Source organism: Stigmatopora nigra, chromosome 13 (genome assembly GCF_051989575.1).
Source record: "Stigmatopora nigra isolate UIUO_SnigA chromosome 13, RoL_Snig_1.1, whole genome shotgun sequence".
Lineage (NCBI taxonomy): Eukaryota > Metazoa > Chordata > Actinopteri > Syngnathiformes > Syngnathidae > Stigmatopora > Stigmatopora nigra.
The window spans coordinates 9782712-9803356 of NC_135520.1; the positions used below are offsets into that span (position 1 = coordinate 9782712).

At 36.9% G+C, this 20645-nt stretch overlaps 1 protein-coding gene across 2 annotated transcripts in view; it reads left to right on the plus strand.

Moving 5' to 3' along the window:
* Positions 1 to 20645, plus strand: part of lrfn5a (leucine rich repeat and fibronectin type III domain containing 5a) — a 70053-nt gene that overhangs the window by 22456 nt on the left and 26952 nt on the right. Inside the window, exon 2 of one of the 2 annotated variants that reach the window (XM_077731656.1) lies at positions 9795 to 9881. The exons of the other annotated variant lie outside the window; for it this stretch is intronic. The gene's annotated coding sequence lies outside the window, so the exon portion shown is untranslated. The remainder of the gene's footprint in view (positions 1 to 9794; positions 9882 to 20645) is intronic. 2 annotated transcript variants of the gene reach the window in all.

The window sequence follows — 20645 nt, forward strand, 5'->3', positions numbered from 1 at the left end:
CAGAAATAACTACAACAACATCACCAACAACAATGATAATAATAATAATAATGATAATAACAATGTTTACTTTCACCCAACTGTCACTAACCATTGGTGTTGCCGTTCAGTGTAAATTCTAACTGCACCAGGCTGTCTCAATATTGTTTTGTTTTTATGGTGCCATTTCACAGTTTGGAATGGGGCTCTATGGAAGATTGCTCTGTTTTGAAGCCAGCCTCCTGTGTCAATCTACGGTTCTGAAACATTTTATTTTCCCAGATGGGAGATTGTGCCTTCTGAACATATGTAGGGATAAACCCTGAACTGGCTGCCAGAAAATCAGAGGGCATATAAAGACTAACAGTCAATCCCAATCACATCTAAACTGACTTTCAGAAAACTCACATCCAGTACATTTCTTGAAACATTATCAATAAAATAAAAAAACAGGGATTTAGAACAAAAGTGTTAATGCATATGATTTTACTCCTCTAAGATATTTTTTGTGTTTTTTTTTATAGTCAAGCAAACCTAAACAGGCACACCTATGAGAATTTGCCAGTGTGCCTTTCATCTTGTATCATATTATTGTACTAGTATTCTAGGCTTCTGGATTTATTCCCATTACAGTAGGAAAGGCATCAGAATTATACTCTAAAATAAATACTTTCACTGTCCACTGGGACACTTTCATCTTGAGCTCACAATCAGATGATCCATTTGCTATGCTTTCAAACCAATAGAGGAATAATAATCCCTTATTTTGTATACCAAAATGGATGCCAGATTTACTGAGTTAAAGAAAGTTCTTTCATTTTGTTGGCTGCCCAGTTCTTTGTGCGTGTGTATTTTTTCATTTTTGTTCAATTTGTCTGATCAGATTTGAGCTTCCTTGGGCCTTAATTTTGTACAAGATCAAAATATATGACTATAATCTCGATTATCTCAAACCTTTTTGTGTAATTTCTCTTCTCCTCTTATTATTGTAGCAATTATGTGTCAAAGCAAGACAAGGTATACTCTCTGAAATGCTCAAAAAGTCTTAGCAGACTTTTCAAGATACGTAGACTGAAGATTCATTTATCAACACTTTTGGTAGCTAGCTTGCTTCATGCCCTGAAAGGATTTACTGGTATTTAATAGCAGTATAAAAACCGCTGGAAGGGTATTCAAATATTTAGTTTTGCTCAACCTCTGCAACAAAGGACACGCAGTATTTCCACTTTCGACTGATTTAATTAGACAAATTCAAGGAAATGCCACAGTAGTTCCATCAAGACTTTTGTCAAAAGAACATTTGTGGTCCTTTAACTTTTCATTGCTACTTTATATGAATGTAGTTGCAGCTGGCGCATCCCTCAGAGATACCATTATTCTTTCTGTACAGTGCATGTGTTCGTTCAGCAGGCGCAAGGCTTATTTGCAATTCAGTTTTATAGCTGCTCAATGTCGGAACCTCACAGCAGTGAACCATGATGTGCTTTTTCTTCCTGAAAATCCCTATTTATGCAAAAACAGATGTGAAAAGCATAAAGATCAGAAAATCCTTCTGTTTCTTGGTTTTGCAATCAAGTGTAGTGGTGCACTATAATGGAAAAATATTCTAATTATGCAGTGATAATTTTACAATTGGCACACTGCGAGTCCCAGGGATTCGCTTGTCTGAAAACTGTGCGTCCCAGGAAACTTGTCACGAGTCCCAACATACTACGGATGCAAATAAAACATAAGCAACGATATATAAACATTCAGATTTAATTTATTTATTATATGGTTTAGGGTTAGGGTTTATTTATCATTGTACTAGTCTTTCAGCTCGTAGATCCTCCTCTCTTTGCAGCCAAAAGTCTTTTGAAATGTGCGTATTTTTCCTTGCTTCCCCCGTTTTGCTTCATGATCATCGATCGAATCTTCTGCAGTTCTTTTCTTACTAGTTGTATTTTTTAACTGCGAAATAACTATCCAGACTGTTTTGCTTTTTCTGAAACATTTTTTATCTTTCTTACACTATTACGAAACTCTTGCTATCGCTTTCTCTCCTTCGTCTGCTAGTGTCTGCTAGTCTCGTTCACGCGAGAATTATTTCGCAAAGATTATGTGGAATAAATTGGTTTGCTATCGGATATATGTGTTTTGGTTTTTTTTTTTTGATAAAAATTTCTTTGCGTCCGAAAAAAGCACATTACTTGAAATTGTGCGTCTGGAAGAAAAGCTGTGCGTATCAGACGCAGGACGCAGAGGTAACGAGAACACTGATTATGTATTGAATGATTTTTTTTACCCCCCATTTGAGTTAATAATCTGCCAAATCAAAATGACGATTCTGTGGAATTTGTCATGGTGTTTTGGGTGCTTTAAAATGAGATTACACAAATAAATGATGTGATTTTGTGCATTTTTTTAATGATGAATGTGTTGTATATTTAAAATCTTTACAATCTGAAACATTGCCCCTCTTTCTTCAGGTAGTTTTACATTACAACTACTATGAGTTGTAGTTTTATGGTAGTTTTGTTTTAAATTGTGAAAAATAGATACATTATTAACTCTTGTATACAATATATTTTTTAGCATACTTGGCCAATGAACATGATTCTGATATGCTCAGTAACTCAGATGTCATCTTGATTTACTCCACTACATCAGTAAACCTTGATTTGGGTCAGTATTGAAAGGTATTCAAATAGTTTGGGATTTTTGTTGTTGTTGTAATTCCAGTAAATCATCGTCATTTGAGGTTGGTAAATGCTCCCAGAACTAAATTATTCTTGTTAAGTTTACAAATTCATTATATAATTCTTGTGTGAGTACAAATTAAAGATCTTAGCGAGTAACATGAATACACACATTTGGAAATGACTGAGTTCAATGATTTAATCGTAGGTTTTGTATATTTGTTTTGTAAATCAGATGAACGCATGATTGCTCAAGACTGTTTGCTGAGGGGTTTTGTTTACCTCCTACACCAGGCATCGACTGAAATATATGAGCATTCAGATGTCTCAGGCAGTGCCCAGATATTCTATATATAGAATGCACAGATGTGGATGAAAGATGTGATGCATTGCCACAACCAGAGGCTGGTTAACACTACAGGTGACATCCCTAAGGGTTTGTCCAATTATTTTCTTTTCGACTCAGCCTTTTTTGATATGGCCAAGATTCTTTCTAGTGGCCCTCTAATTGAGTTTGACATCCGTACTATTCATTCATTTTCTGAACCGCTTATCCTCACAAGGGTTGTGGGGGGTGCTAGAGCTTATCCCTGCTAACTAAAGGCACTGATGAGGGGACACTCTTAATGGTGGGCAGTCAATCGCAGGGCACGAGGAGATGGACAACCATTTATGCTAATACTCATACATAGGGGGAATTTAGAGTGTTCAACCAGCCAAGACTGGATGTTTTTTGGGGGGATGTGGGAAGAAAATCCACACATCCTTGGGTAGAACTATTATGTACATTAAAATGTGCTTGCTCACTGTGAGCCCAAGGGAAAATTAGAGTTTTTAACATTATTTAATGTAAAATGTTAATCAATTTTTTCAGTAGTAAGTAGTACTATTTTAACAGAGTCACATAAAATCCAACCTCTCGTAAAAACATATCCTTTATCTAATCTCAGTTTTGTTTAGTCCAAAGTCTTTGTGAAAAGTACATCACCTCAAAATCCATAATGAGTCCCCCAGTCCTAACTCTTCTGAAACTCCTGCCAGGTCTTTGAAAGGAAGTTGGACATGCTGTCATCAGCAATGTTCAGTTCCCTCAGTAATGCGTTGTCTGCAAATAGGAGCCATTGACGTTCCTCTTATCGATTTTTCACCAACCTTCATATTAGGTCGGTGAACATAAATAAATTAAAAGTCTAAACTGTGTAGTAGAGTCTTGTAAAAATGGAAGTCCCATTCCACCCTTTTCTTTGCTGAACTGCAACATCTTATATTCTGGCCCACTCTCCTGATAATGATCAATCAATAAACTGTGTGGGTGGTATTGTTGAAAAAGTTACATTCACCATGGGATCACTTAACGTGACTGACTTGATCCATTGATTTTAATTCTGGCTGATGGTTTTCATACATTGTTGCAAAGATGTAAAGTTTTGAAAAAAAACGGATTTCTGAAATACTTTGGGAAAGTCTTCTTCTGCTAATTTTTTTAGCAATGTACCAAATTGTCATTGTGTGATAATTAAGGTTATCCACTTCTCACATTCCTCCTTTTCATCATTTGCAACACTTATCCTTGCAAGGGTCGCGCAGAAGTCAGGCGAGCGAAGCATTGTACAATAAGGTGGCTCTCTTCTCACATGTGATGAATGAATTCTTATAGTATTTGTAAAACATATTTTTTTCAAATATGGAGGTGAATAATTTGCAATTAATATTTAGAATAGAGACTAGCGATAACTACCACATTGAGTTTGTCTTTCCCAAGTTTCATGATAGTCAACAGTTAGTCTTGTTTTGTGTACTCTAAGTGAGCAGATAGGAGAATACAACAATGAGTATGTTGTGTAAATTATATACAGTGGTACGTCTACTTACGACTGCTTTAATTTACATTTTTTTCTGGTTATAAAACACTTTGATATGTTAATTATTGTTCCAAAAACAATATTTTCAAGATATTAAACATCAAAAGAGGTATACTATATATATTTTTAACATTTTTAAAGGGTTTATAGTGGCTACCATTAAAGATTGCTGATTGATTTATGCAAATTTAATGTAAAATGCTGCTTATAAAAAAATCCAAGTTACTTAACAAGATTTGGAACCAATTAATTTCCTAAGTAGAGTTACCACTGTACATCTCGAGTAGCATTGGATTAATGATTTTTTTCCTAGATTTTCACACTGTAGCACTTGTTTGTTGAGAATTTTTTGTTGTTTGTAGTTCTAAATTTATATTTTTATTTTCATTGCCAAATATGTCTCTGATAAACTCATCATAAAAATCGAGTCACAGTTCTTATTCATTGTCATTAGATTCCGCTTCCTTCATCTTGTCGAAACTGTGCTTGCAAATAGAATCTCTTTCTCAAAACGTCTTATTGGCTGTTATTGGCTCATAAAAATGTTCCGTGTGAGAATCCGAGCGTGCGTAACTAATGTTGAACTTTTGGGTTTGTGATGGGCAAAACATTCATTTTTGTCTTGTAGGCAAACACACAAATATTTTCGCAAGCCTAAATTTGTATTGGCTGAGCACAATTTGTTCTTGCAAACAAACATTCTCTTCATCCCAGAGTTGACTGGCATTATATTTGTCATTATTATTTACAATTTATTTTATTCTTCTGCTTTTTGCTTCAATTTACTTACACTGAATGTCATTGAGTCGTTTACACCAAATTCCCTGAAACTAATTAAAGAAACAGAATAGAATCCCAATCCATGTGATACTTGAATTATTATCTCTTTTCTACAACAACACTTTTTAATAAATTTGTTATGGACAGTCTTTCATTAGTACCATGTATCTGTTCTGTTCTGTCCATTGACAATTTAAAACCCCCATATACAGATAAACACATCCCCCTGGTTACTGACCTGTTTTAATAATTCAGAAGACTGACTTACTGCCTGCATGCCAATTGTTGCAATCAATGGACAGTGTCTACTAGCTATTGCTGAGCTTTGCAGTTTCACATCATTAAAGCTTCTCAAATGAAAATACGATTCGCTTTTGCCTTGTAATTTTAATAATGTGTTGTACAGTCATGTACATGTACGTGTCTGTTAATGTATTTGCTTTCATGACTTTCATGTTTGAGGTTTTATTAAAACTATTTGCTGCCATTAACAATGATGGATCTGTAATTTTGGCTTTTTTCAATTGGTCTGCTGTGGATTGATATGAGTTGATTACTTGTCGCCATCTAAATAATTTTAACTGGGAGGGTTTACAGCAAATGAACAAATGCCACTCTCCCAGTTCAAATGAATTAAGAGTCCGTTGATGTCAACGGCAGCAAAGGAAATAATATCAATGGCACAAAATACATAGCTTCATTGCCTGAAGACAGAAAATCACATGAAGAAACATCAAGTAAAAGTGGCATGTGAATTCACACATGTTCAAATGTGTTCAAACCATGATTGACGATATCGAAGTGACATATTTTCCTGGTACATACGCCCGCCCTCTGACAGAAAGACTACGGATGTGCACAGTCTGTGTACATTGCTCATGCTGTTAGCACAATAAACACATGAAGCAGAATTCCTGTAGTAAGGCTATTTGAATAGGCTTCCTCTGTGTTGTTAAATTATATGTTCCCCGCCTAAGGAAATCATACTTTTTTCCCCTGAGTTGTAATATGCATATTTTTGTTGGGAGCCCATATTCCATAAAGGCAACCCTTCATTTTTTGGATGTGATTTTCAAATGAGTAGCTCTCTAGTGAGTACCTTTCTCCACATAGGCAGGTTCAAACTGAAAAGCCATTTTTGTAATTTCTCTGAACTAAAAAGTGTCAGATTCGATTAACACAGCTCTCAGGGACATTCTCATATAATACTGATCCGAGAAATGAAATATCATGAAAAAGTTTGCTTAGTCTATCATTCTGCTGATATTGAGTCCAGCCATTTTAAATGAGTTCCTGTTGTGATTAAAGTGTGATTAAAGTGGATTTCCAATTTTTATATTGTATACATAATATATATGTATATTTTAAGATGGCACATTGTTTATGTTTCCACTAGACAACAACTAAGTCATTAATGTTACATCATCATTGTTATGTCATGCATTTAATTAACATGGAATTAAAAAATGTCAGATACCTGGGAACATCTGGGCAGATTTAATCTTCCAGCTGGCTCATTGGAATGGCCTTTAGTAGGATTAGTAAGAGGAATTCGAGGGCATCGGCCATCAGATTGAGGAATGTTTCAGTCTTGACCAGAATTGACTGAGTATTCATTCATTCATTTTCTGAACTGCTTATCCTCACTAGAGTGGACCCTGGATCACAGCGAACTTTGGGCACTAGTCGGGGGACACCCTGAATTGGTGAACAGCCAATTGCGGAAGGCACAAGGAGACCAGGAGTTGAGACCGCCACTTGACTTGCATTTAATTTGCAAAATTGTGGCTGATTTGTTAAGATGCCTGATCGTGTAGAGCAGGGGTGGGCAAACTTTTGAGCCCGGGGGCCATATTGACTTTAAAAATTTGACAGATGGGCCGGGTCAGCACAAAATATGATACATATAAAAAAGTGCATCCGTTAACAGTACATATGAAACATAAACACAAAAAAGGTAAAAAGTATTAACATATTCATCACTCATCCTTAAAGTAAAAAGTAAAAAGTAGAAAGTAAAGTCAAAAGGAATGTATTAAGAAATATTAAAATGTCATTTTTAAAAAGATAGAGGGGCTGTAAAACATAAAAAACAAATAAGAGTGGACAGAGCTACTGCCAATGGGTTCCACGTGATGGCGCCATCTTGGGGGGAAAAAAAGAAGAAGAAAAACTATTTGGACAACGTCGGCGGGCCGGACTAGAAGGCCTACCGGGCCAGATGTGGCCCGCGGGCCGCAGTTTGCCCATATCTGGTGTAGAGGCTCACTCTTCTGCATGCATTGCGGGCAGGTGTTGGGTCGATTCCCGCTGGTGGCGTTTTGATTGTGGGTGTGGATTTTCATTTGTCTCTCTTGTGTTCTATAGCTAGCAGACTGGGGACAAGTCTAGGTTGTAGTCTGCCTTTCGACCAAAATCAGCTGCGATACATTTCGGCAACACTTACAAGGATGCACAGTACGTAAAATGAATGAATAAATGCTTGATTGGTTGAATTATATATATTCAGTTGTACCATACTTAAATTGTATCTACCATAATTTTCTGACTCCAAACCGCTACTCCCCCTGCTTTGAAACCTGTGGTTTATATTTCAGTGCAACTAATTTATAGATTTATCTGGTTTATGACTTCGGGAATCTTATTTTAAATCTCCTATAATATCATGCGGACACCTGTGAGTTGTGCATGGTAGATATGCTCAAATATTTTTTTCTCGTTAAATCGTTTGGGTGCCGCTTATACTCAGGTTATTCTTACAGTGTAAAAAAATTAAGTATTTACATTAAGTGTTTCTCAAGGCACCTAAACCATCTGACACCAGTCAAAGAGTGTACCCCAAAACATCTAACATACACATTATAATAAATCAGTAACTGTAATAAATGACTTCTTTATTAGAGTGGAGGGTACTTCTTTTACGGCTAGATTTGTGCTTTATGTTCTTCATACAATTTTTCACACACAAAGACATTTTTTTCTTGTTTAATAAAAGCCCCAAATGTTCAGGCAATAGATTTATGTTAGAGCTAACTGTAATGTAGGGCACATTTCTTTTGAATTAACTGAATCATTCGAATCATTTATTCCTTCATTTTATGAACCGCTTATCTTCACAATTGTCATGAGGGGTGCTATATTGAGCTCTGGGTTCAAATCCAGGTCGGTCTACCTGTGTGGAGTTCTCCGGGTACTCCAGTTTACACCCACATTACAAAGACATGCATGGTAGGCTGATTGAACACTCTAAATTGCCCCTAGGTATGAGTGTTAGCGTGAATGGTTGTTTGCCCTGCGATTGGCTGGCCGATACAGGGTGTCCCCCGCCTCTGGGTCAAAGTCAGTTGGGATAGGCTCCGGCACCTCCTGCGACCCTAGTGAGGATAAAGCGTTTTGAAAAATGAATGAAAATAAAACATATACGCATACATACATTCATAATATAAATACAAAGTTTTTTTTTATCACAGCCCCACTTCTGTTTTTCAATATCCCTAATAATGTTGTAATCCTATATGTCTTATTCACTGATCCCCTAGTTTTTCATTTCACTCAATCAGATTTTGCTCAGCCTTAACCTTTGCTCCTGTTCTCTCCCTTTGCCTTGTTTTTTGACCCACACTTTACCTTCAGCCTGCTGGCTCAGCTCTTGTACTATAGCAATTCTTTGTTTAAAATTGTCCTCGAGGCTTTGACGGAGGAAAGCTGAATGGGGAAAAGAGGATGTATAGAGACCAATTATACAGTGTGAACAGGGAGAGGAAATTCAATTGGGAAAATAGGATATAGATGTTAAGGTGTAAATAAAAGGTCAAATTGTGAAGATCAATGGCTCACAAGGTTTCAGTTATTGACATCCAGCATCTAGTTTTCTGTGTGGGATGGCTGGGGTCAAGACATTTTCTCTCATTTTCTACTTGCTCATTGCTGTACGGTTGCAGCTCTATATTTTTCAGACAACAGCAATCCAATTAATCAAGCTATTGACAAGCCAGTAAAATTGTTGATTATGGAAAGCAATCAAGATGTTATGAAAGAGCAAGCCGCTTAAGGATGAATCCTAACACAGAAATAGGAGTACAAATGAGCAAACAACTTTATTTGAATATAAAGAGCGTGCGAGAAAACGCAAGTAATAAAATGTACAAAATAAACACCACGACCGAGTCGGCGAGTAAACTTAGAAATTCCGAGTTACAAATTCAGCACAACAAGAAATACACCCATCTGAAGGAGGGAGAATTTAGAAGGGATGTCAAGAATACATGGCAATAAGCAAAATGCAATAGTCCGCCAGCCTTTGACACGAGTCCTTAAATACTGAGTACTCCTATTGGACAACAGGTGTGCAGCTCCGACACACCGAGTCATCCAACTGTGGTTCTGGAAAAGAAAGCCAGACAAAGACATGACACAAGATGCTTACCAGACTATGAAACATTCCAATGCACCAAATATCATGTCTAAGTCATTGTTGTTCTTCTCTACTCTCTAGCTAAGAAAACCACAAGTTTCAAGCTCAGCTATGAAAACCTTAACATGTGAATCCTGAAGCAGATTGCCAACTTTCACATTGGTCAAGGTATGAACAATTTTCTTTAAATAGTGCTACTTGAGAAACACAACACAGTCATTTGGGCTGCTAACCGTTTGCAAATGGGAATTTAAATTTTCAGAACTATTTGCTTAACCTCTATAACAGGGATGGGCTAACTATTTCACAAAATGGGTGCAGGTTTTCATTCCAACCCATTAAGATGCCACCTTTTCTGGTGTCTTAAAAGTTTAATCAGTGGATTTCAGTCAAGGGCTTCTTGTTTACTGCAGAAATCTCATTGGTTAAACTGTCTATGCTGGATCGGTTGGAACAAAAACGTGCACCCACAGTGAGCGGCCTTTGAGGACCAGTTTGCCCACCCCTGCTCTTTAACGTGTTCATGTGCACATGAAAAAAACGGTTTCTCATTTCTTTGAACAATTTGCGAATGCATTTGTACATCCATGCAAATCAATCTGTGAAATTCTTAGATATTTCTAACATTATTTACAAATTATTTTACGTCGCTCACAGTGTATTATCACGGGTCTCTTTTGAATATTCACACTCACTGCATCATGTCAGCATTAGTTCATTGCGTAACTATAATAAACATGCTCTCTGGCTGAGTATGTTGTCATAATATGTCAAGCATATTTCTTGACATTTTCATTGACTATTTTCCAAATCCGTCCTGAAGTGGTATATTGCTCCCAGGTGAATCTTGACTTCCTCTACTGAAGATTAGATTAACAAATTACCAACAAGTTCCCTGAAAAAAGCACCAAGGTGCATCTTGTGAATATGCAAACACAAATGCATATAAATATAAATTAGTGTATACATATGTAAGGACAGGAAATTGGATTGGGTTGATGACCAGAGAAAAGAGGAAGAAGACGTGCATATTCTTGTTGAGATATGAGTAAAACAGTAACACTTGTAGACACTATTCTCAATCATGGGCTTGGAATAGCTTAGTTTGCTAGAAGGGTGCTGCCAAATGTTGGGAGGGCAATTGGGAGGATAAGTGGAATGGAAAAACGAAAGAATTAATTTTCCTTTCATTGTCTCACCACCTGTTTGAGGGGCCAAAGAGGTAGGGTGGATAGGAAAGTGGATGACAGCCTACGGAGGGGTCTTTGGCATTCCAATCCCCACCTGCAAAAGTTTGCTTTTAGAATGTGGATTATCAGATCTCGAGGAACCAGAAATAGGATTTGAGGTTGAGAATTTCGGACTAGTAGTCGGAACCCAAATGCTCTGTAAGGATCCGCTGATAATGTCAGGAATTTTAATTCCTATCCCTGGCAGTGCTTTGCCCATTTCAGGGGAGAAACGATGGCCCATGTTCCGTGACTCATTTGGTGTGGTGGCCGACTGGAGCTGTGTTCATAAGGTGGTCGGTGCCCGTTGCGGCGGCTATCCCAGAACCCACTGCTGCGGTCCTATCGGGCCTATTTGGCCCGTGGGATCCTGCAGGCCGCTGACGGTCACTGGTTGGCTTTGCGGCAAGCAGGGGCAATAACACACTACGAAAGATGGCTCTATGACTCCTTTCTCAGTGGCACATTTGATTGCAAAGTACTCATACAGGTCAGAGATCAGTAATGGTATTGTTATCACAGTCAATTATAGTATTTTTAAGCCATCCTCTTAAGCAAATAATAACAATAATAAAAATAATGAGGAAATGTATCCCACACTTGTATGAAACCATTAAGAGAGGTACATTGGGAAAAAATGTTATACATAAACAATTAGTATAACATCTTCCACATTTCAGAAGAATTGAGAAACCTTACATGTTTGCAATTACCATGGAAATGAGAATGACCCCATTTTGCAGCTATCCCTCACTGGGAATGTACAATTGCAACGGGGGTGTTCCAATTTGCTTGGTCCCATTGAATCCCCAAAACATAATCAGTATGAGCTATGGAAATTAAGATTCCCCCCCACCCGCCACCCCATACCCTCCTCAATAGAAAGGGTGGTTAATATGTATATTATTTAACAAATCACCTGCTGAATGTAAACTTAATTCTAATATTTCATCCATTCATCATGTCCCTTGAACCGACATATTGGTATTGTTTTGAAGATGGAAGTAATTATCATCGTATATTGCTGATTTTCTCTCCTCTCTCTCCTTTCCAAATTCTGCCTTCCTTTCATTTCTTCCTCTGGTGATAAACTCATTCCTCAAAACATCCTTTGGGGATATTGACTACTGAATTTATCGTTTGAAAGAGGATAGTAAAAAATGTTGCTGAATAAATAGGTGAACTAGATAGTGTGTAAATAAACATGCTGTCTAGCAATCAGCGTTATATGTGAAAAAAAGCATCAATCTTTATACAACATTAACCTTGAATGAAAGAAAAAGTAGAGAGAGCAAAGTAGAGGCAAATAAAATGTGGCCCTTGCACGTGTGATGAATATGAACGCAAAAGTACTCAAAACTGAGCCTCTACTTGAATGGGACTTTTCAGTGCTGCAGTACCCATACTTTCCTATTATGGTCTGTAAAGATATGTATACTTCATTGTACCCCAAATTCGAAGGGCTTGGTGTAAAAACAAACATCAATTGGATATTTCCGTAGTTGAGCTTTAATCTAGTTTTACCTTATAAGTTGATGTGTGTCACACTTGTAGGGTTTTATTTTTTGTCTGTTTTTTTTTCCAGAGGGAATCTTCTTTCAGGAGAACAGCCTGAGAGATTCCTATCCAAATAACAATATGTGATTTATTATATTTACCTTTCAGGTTTTTCCAAAGTTGAGGGTTTGTGAGAGTAAACTGGTTTCTTCTAACAACCTAAACATAGAAAGAAAAATATAGTCTACTAAAATAAAATGAATACATTTTTCACAAGTTTTAATGTAGGGATACGTGGAAAGTAATGTTTCCCAAGAACTCCATTTGGCTTGTTTGTTAGTCCACAGTAGCCTTTTGTCTGTACTGAGTATTAAGCCTCAAGCCATTTGTAAATTTCTAAATAAATACATTCAGTTAACTGTGTCCAAAATGTTATGAGCTGTTCGTGAAGTACAAAAAAAAAAGAACCAATTCATTCATTTTAAGTACCGTTTTTTTTAACAGACATTTCCAATTGATCTTTTCAATTGAGCAACTGTAATTCTGAAACAACCATATTTTATGCTCAATGCATTTGTCAGACAGCTTGAAATGGGTACCTTTCCTGCCCCAAAGCTAACTCTCTTTTACAACCTGCCTTACATTGCAAACTCATCTTTCCTCTCAGATATCACTTTTCCACCCTGGTGCTATACTTTTTCATTGTCTCTCATCCTGTCTTCAGTTACCAATCACTATCCTTTTTCATCCTGTCTCATCTCTTATTGAACAGTTTATTCCAGCAGGAGTTTTTAAACCTAGCTCTACTTTCACTTTCACGGCTAGAGTTTCACTTTCTTTCTTTTTTAACTCGTCTTTCTATGCCTCTATACCTTTCTATACCACGACAAATAAACAGCAAATATCAATCGTCCTTGAAAAACAGCTAGTTCTAATGTCTATATGCCTTCACAAGCAATAAAGTAAGCTTGCAAATGTATCGAGTAACACATTAACGCTAGAAAAATTGCAATAAATCTAAAACTGTTTTCACATAGAAACTAAAGAAAGCTTAACTGTCCTTCTCTTCAAACATTCATTAATTATCCATACCACTTGTCCCACCGATGGCAGTGGGGGGTGCTAGAGCTTTTCCCAGCCAACTATGAGCACCAGGCAGAGGGCACACTAAAATGGTGGGCAGCCAATCGCAGAGCTCTAATCAAACAGCTGCAGTTTTTTTCCTTCTTCTTTAAAAAAAAGAATTGTAGCTCCTATTTACGGCAATATACATCCATTTTCCTCAATTCGAGTCCAAATACATTGCATATCTATTGCCGTCAAGGGCACAGAAACATGCTCAATGATGGTTGAAACATGATTGAATGCCACCCATTACAGTTAAAATCGACTTGAAAGTAGGACGTGGTACGTTAAGTTAATATCAGTTATTCCTCAGCTAATCTCTAATTCAAAATGTAAAATAATACAAACAGTTTTAAGTATGACAATGAATTTTAGGTAATAAAGCAATCAAAAATGCCAAAATTTACCAAGTAAATATGCAAATGAACAAAAGCCTGAATTGAAATGTCAGATGGTCCTAAAGGCCCTTGTTTAACCAATTCTGGTGCCCTAATACATAGAAGATTGAAAACACAATAGAGCAATTTGATTAAGTAACATTCATTTTCTGTACCGCTTATCCTCACAAGGCACAAGAGGCCCTCAATCAGTGGCCAGCAAATCGCAGGGCACAAGGAGACAGACAACCATTCACACTTACAATCATACCTAGAGGCAAATTAGAGTGTTAAACCAGCTTCCTTGCATGTTTTAAAGATGTGGGAGGAAACCGGAGTACCCGGGGAAAACCCACACAGAGCAAGCAAAGTTTACACTGTGCAGACCGAGCTGGGATCAAACCTTCAACAAAGAACTGTATAGCGGTCACCCTAACCAGTCTGCCACAATGCATTAGGTAACATTTCCTTTTTTTTAATTTCAAGCAAAGTCATATACATAAATCTACACTAACCATAGAAATAATGCATATACTCAAGATACATTCAGGCAAGCATTTGTGTGGTCATAAACAAACACGCAAAGTGGTGATCTGTGTTTAACCTTAATACTCAAGTGATTAGCTGGTGGCTGTTGAAAGTCCCACACATCAAACCAGCAGACCCCAGCATGTCACTTTAATCCCACCATTTACTTTAAGTAAATGTCATGGTTATTATGTTTAGTCATGTTTTTGTTCTCTGTAAACTTAATGGAAAAACAAATAATTCTTACTAAGTAAGATTTGATGGCAACATGATAGCCAGCCTCCTGCCCATAGTAAACTGGGATAGGTCCAACACAACGGTGTATCCGTCAGGAAATGCACTTCAGATAATAAATAAATAAATGAATTTCATCAAAAGTAAAGCCTCTCCTGTCGTATGTCTGGCATACGTTTTTATTTGATTTAGTGCTGAAAATGTTTGTTCCCGGTTGTGACAGATTTGCTTGCTTTGGAGTTTTCTGACCTTTCTTAATGTTGTTCAGCTTTTTTTTCTTGAAAAGCCCGTCTTGAAAATGGCTTTAAATCAACACAACAATATATTTGCTTGTGCAGCTCGCTCCATATGGTAGCTCTGGCTAATCCACTCTATCACTAGCCAATCATAGTTGGTGAAAGCAATGACGTATCCCTACGCCTGCGAGAAGGCGTAGACGTATCCCTACGCCTGCGAGAAGGCGTAGACGTATCCCTACGCCTGCGACAAGGCATTATGGTGTTGCCACCTTGAAATCTGATTGGTTAAAGCAACAGTCTTATCGACGCTTGTTTAATGCAGCAGAGCCTGCAGAACTGATTGGTAGTCGGTGGCAGTGGTAGTGGTGGTGGCAGTGGTAGCGGTGATAATAGTGGTTGTAGTGGTAGTGATGGTGGCAGTGGTAGTAGTAGGGAATTCTGCTATACATCCACTAGGAGGAGCTGTAGTAGTAGTAATAGTAGTAGTGGTTAGGACTTGTGTTAGACATCAGATAGATGGAGCTGTGCTAAAAGGAAATTCATACAATAGTTCAAAAATATTGATCCATTTATAAGGGATATCAGATTATGAGGGACACAGAGCTTTTGAGTAAATTTTATATTTAAATACTGTAAATTGATAAACCTATTTTAAAACCTATATGATAGATGCATATAGCTGTATCTCCAAAAATATTTAAGTAATATTTTTCCGTGTCTTGCAGCTCGCTCTTTGGTTCTTTATCTCATTTCTTATTGAGTTCCTTTGATATAAATATTACAAAGTAAAAACAACTTTTTGAGGCAGTCGACATCCCCCAAGATGACTCTGCAGCAACACTTACCATCATCTGTTTCAAAGGATTGCTGTGGTTATACTATACCCGGCAAACGAGCTCGCAGGGGAGAATAAGAAAGCTCTTTATTCATACATTGATAACAACAGGGCAGAATACACAAAAAGCAAGCACAACGGAGGGGGCTCTCGAAGTAGCTCATCAATATTTTAAGGTAGTCGTGTCCTCTGTTACACTAGCGTTCTCACGATGGACGTTTTTTAATTTAAAATAAAAAAAACACGATGATATGCAAGCTGTTCTCTCATAAAACTAACCAAGATTAGGGTTTAACTAATCATCCTTATAATGTTGTTCACACCGTGAGCCAAAAACAACACCTGGTAATATATCAGCATTACTTGTCATTGGCCACCTACCTGATTTACACCGGAAACATCATTTTAAAAGCTGCCTTAAAGAATTAGAGTCTATATGTTGCACAATGATACAATTTGCACCATTTGTTTTATACATGTCCTGTATGGTCCTTTGTCATTTGAAAATAGAGCATTTGTCACTGTGGAGATTTGTCATTCTTCCAATTGTTCATTTAAAAAAAACAACTGACTTTCGTTTTGCCTCTAAATATGGCCTTGTCTTTATTAAGTTCTGGGTTTTGCAACCATTGAAGCAATGCCTAACCCACAACCATAAGGAGGAAGATGAATGAATAAATGAGTGAATGGCCTTAGAAAATAAGACAAAGGCTGCCTTTGTTACATGTACTTTTAGGGAGACATAGTCATGCTACCGGATCTGAGAGACAAGTATTAGTATGACGCAATATGCATAAATCTTCTTCTTGCTGGAAATATCTTGTAGAGTACTTAAGATTCAGCTTTTTTTTAATTGGCAAAGAACTCACCTGATGGTCTTGTGCAGGAGTGGCCAAGTCTGGCCTTCGAGAGCCCCTATATTAAAAACAAATAATAAATCATATTTAACAAATAATAATGTCAACACAAAAGCCACTATAACAAAAAGTATGTTTAGTACGTAACATAAAGTAAGTACACCGAACCACCTATGGATGAAGTGAAAATGTGCTGAACAATTACCGCTGTCAGTGTGCCTTTATGTGTGTGTTTTTTTAATTCACTACATTTCTTACATAGCATCTTTTACAAAATTTCAACAAGTACACGCTGCAAGTGTTATTTTAGGTTTTTCACATTTTGGCAAAGTCCTAGTAGTGTTCATGCTGGAGGATGCATAAAAAAGTGCATTGTTTTAAGATGATATTTCAAATGTGTTTTGATTTAATTTGATTTCATCCATGCAATAAATGCATAATTTCTTGGTTTCATGTAAAGTAGCAAAAATTGCGATTGAGCACACCAATTGGACCTTGTTTATGCTCTATTGCGGTCATTAGGAAAAAATAGTATGCTTTGTTGAAATAGATTCTGTGATAATCAAAGCCTTAGATTGATCACAAAATAAATTAATTATTTAATCAATTGCGAAATCTATTTTAATAAATCTTCGATTCTGAGGTATTTCACTACATATATGACAATAATTTGTCATTAACAGTTTTCTTTTCACTGCCCTAGTGCCCCGTCTCTCGGTCCAATATAACATGAGATTGTGGAAATATGAGTTAGGGAATACACATCTAACTTGATATGTCCAAACAATATATTCCAGTACATTTGAAATAAATGTCTTATTACAAAACAAGACAGTCATTATACTGTCTGCTAGCCATTGTCTTGCATACGACAATTCAATATACTGTTCTGCTGTTGGACAAAGGCAGTCAGCATGTGTGTACTTGGCTTTGTGCTTGTGTTCTTATGTAAGAATGTGGCCTCTTCATGCTTCAAGGATGAGGGTGATGATGGAAACTGTTTTGTCATACTCCCACCTCTCCATGTCCTTCCCTTCCTCGCTAAACATCATTCAACTGTGAAAATCCCTGCTGCACTGCAAAGCGAGACATTTCGAGCTCTGTGTTACTGTGTAAAGCCAAACTAATCATCAAAGTCAAAAAGTGGTGTAACACTATACACTCTATGCTACCAAAGCAGTGTCACAACTCTCAACGTGTTATATCCTCCAACACTGACAGCATTTGGAAAGGATGAAGTCCGAGGTCTTCTGTCAAGAAGATCTGAGATCCAGTAAGGAGTCAGTGATGGATTTATTTATGAATGAAACACAATGACAACCATCACACGTTTCAGCTGAGCTGCTTATTTATCTGCCTGAGGCTAGAAGGAAAGATCAGAAGTCTACTTTGCGCCAAAACTTAGAATCACTATTTGTACATGAATTTTTTACTTGCAGGGGAGATGCCCGCAAAGACATGTCCTAGCTGTGACGTTACGTCTATCGTACGTCGAAACCGAAGGGGAATAATAATGCAGCATGGTATATGCCTTCAAAACGGATTCTGTGTTTGCATTAAACTGAATTTTTAGACATCTGTTGACTTAATAAATGGTTGGTCGATGTTCAGGAAGCAGATTAATGCAGTATCTCTCCAACAACCAAATACTAATTTCGAATATATGTTTAATCAGATCCAAAAGCAAAAGCCCTTCTGTCGCTCATAATTGAACATGCTTGTATTTTTCAGTTTTATCGGAGCTTGTTTTTGTATTACTGTGATGCAGTCCATTGGTGCCAGCAGCTGTGTCTGATATATTTTAACATGAATCTGTGACCCAATTCCAACTACATGGTTTAAATATTCATAGTTCCCACCGATTTACTGTAAATATATATAAAGAATATATAAAGAAAAGCATAGGAAACAGTACAATATTATGATAGATAATTTAATTAAAAAATACCTTTATTGACATTATAAAAGTACAAAGAGTTTTTATAAATATACTAAGTGCATTTTTTGAATTGTAAACTTTGCCTTGTTTATCTAATTTTGCCATATTATTGTGTTACCGTGTACAGTGATTGTATTGTAGAACATCAAAAGTTCAATTTTAAGTGTTTAGCAGTCAATATGTTAAATACATTTTTTCAAGTATTTTTTTATACAACAGTGGGTTCATATTAAAGAAAAAATAACAACGGGGTGTGTAGAAACCAAATAGAACGATAGATAATGAATATTACTTCCCTACTTAGTATAAAATCTTGGCCAATACACAGGACGTATACAATTACAAGCATTGTTCTTGCTTCCTAATTTATTGGGTCGATTTACATTTAGACTAAGCACATACTTTTAAGTGTTTTTAAAGGTGTAAAAAAGGTGTAAAAAAATCCCACTGTAAACCCTAATACATTCACAGAAAGAAAGAAATGTGATATCAACAAATACCCAATAATATTTTGTGATTTACTGTATGGTTCTTATTTTGATCGCACCACACAAGCTCATTCATTCACCTTTCATACTGAGCATCCTCCTGGGTGTTGCTGGGGCTTGACTTCAGGAGAAAGGCAGACTACTGATCACCAGCCAGCCGTAGGGCACACATAGAGACAGACGACTATTCACACTCACAATCATACCGCTACTAGCAGGAATCGAGCCCGCGCCTGCCGCACCGAAGTCAGGCAAGCGTACCAAAACACTGCCAGTCGGCTACCACACAAGTTAGATATAAAATATGAAGCCCTGATGAATTTAAGTGGCATAAATGTTAACAGGGCTTAAAACTTTATAGCTCAGTCAACTGCGTAATGGCATTTGACTGTCATGACCTTAATAGTGATGAGCCAGTTCAACTGTTTGGGATTACAGTGTAATGATGTTGCTGATGTTTGTCTCGATGTGCTCTGAGACTGATTAGTTACCAGTGGATTGTGTAGTCTGCCTTTCAACCAGTCATCTGGAATAGATTTGAAGTCCTGTGAAAAAGATAAGCAATTACACGTAAGATAGAATACTGTCATTATACAAAATATTATGGAACATTGTAACTAAAGTTGTTATGATGTGAAACTTTGGAAATTATGTCTTTTCATCCCTACATTCATTTTCTAAACTGCTTATTCTCACAAAGGTCACAGGGTGTGCTGGAGCCTATGCCAGCTAACTATGGATACAAGGTCAAACTACATATTCGACATCTATAACAACTCCATTGAAATCAGTTTAATAAAACAAATAACCAAATTGACAAATAGAGATTTTCTTATTATTGTAGTTGCATCTTGTGTGTAGTGTTTATTATCCGACACACAAACCACTCATCCACCGGGCCGCCCCTCGTCATGGCTCTTATAACAATATACTATATAAAGGTGTTGAATAATTTTAAGAGTCTAGTTATTATTATTATTTGAGTTGTCACTGGTGGGTGATTGTGCATTTGTGTGTTTAGTTTGCACATGCAAGCTGAGTAATTATATAAAGTGTAATTGAGATGCATTTAAGCAGCTGCTGACCCCTGTTGTTCTAACAAGTAAATCCATTTGCTTCACCATAAGGTGTATTCTTCCGGAGAGAAAAACAAAGTGAGGGAGTGGAAGCCAAAGCACAGGAAGAGAGGTTGTTAGTTAATTGGCCTAGGGGTTTATGTTAATCTGCTAGGCAATTATTTATTACCTAAAAATCATTATGCCATAACTGCTTCCTACCTTCTGCTATAATATGGAATAGACTGGCGTGGGTACTTCTCATGCTGTGTTAATGCTAATGTGGGCACTGACATGCCATGTTTCTATTACAAGATTAACTAGTTTTTGTGTTGTAGGTAATGCATTTTAGACTTCAGATCAGATGAAGATGTTGAGCTAAGTTGATTACGGACTAAAACCCAAAATACCTTCAAAAAGAACATTGCACTCTTCAAGAACATGTTCCCATACATAAAAAAAGGTTTTCCCAGCTCTAAAATCTTTAGATCCGCTTTATTTGCATAAGTAATTGTCACTACATACTGTG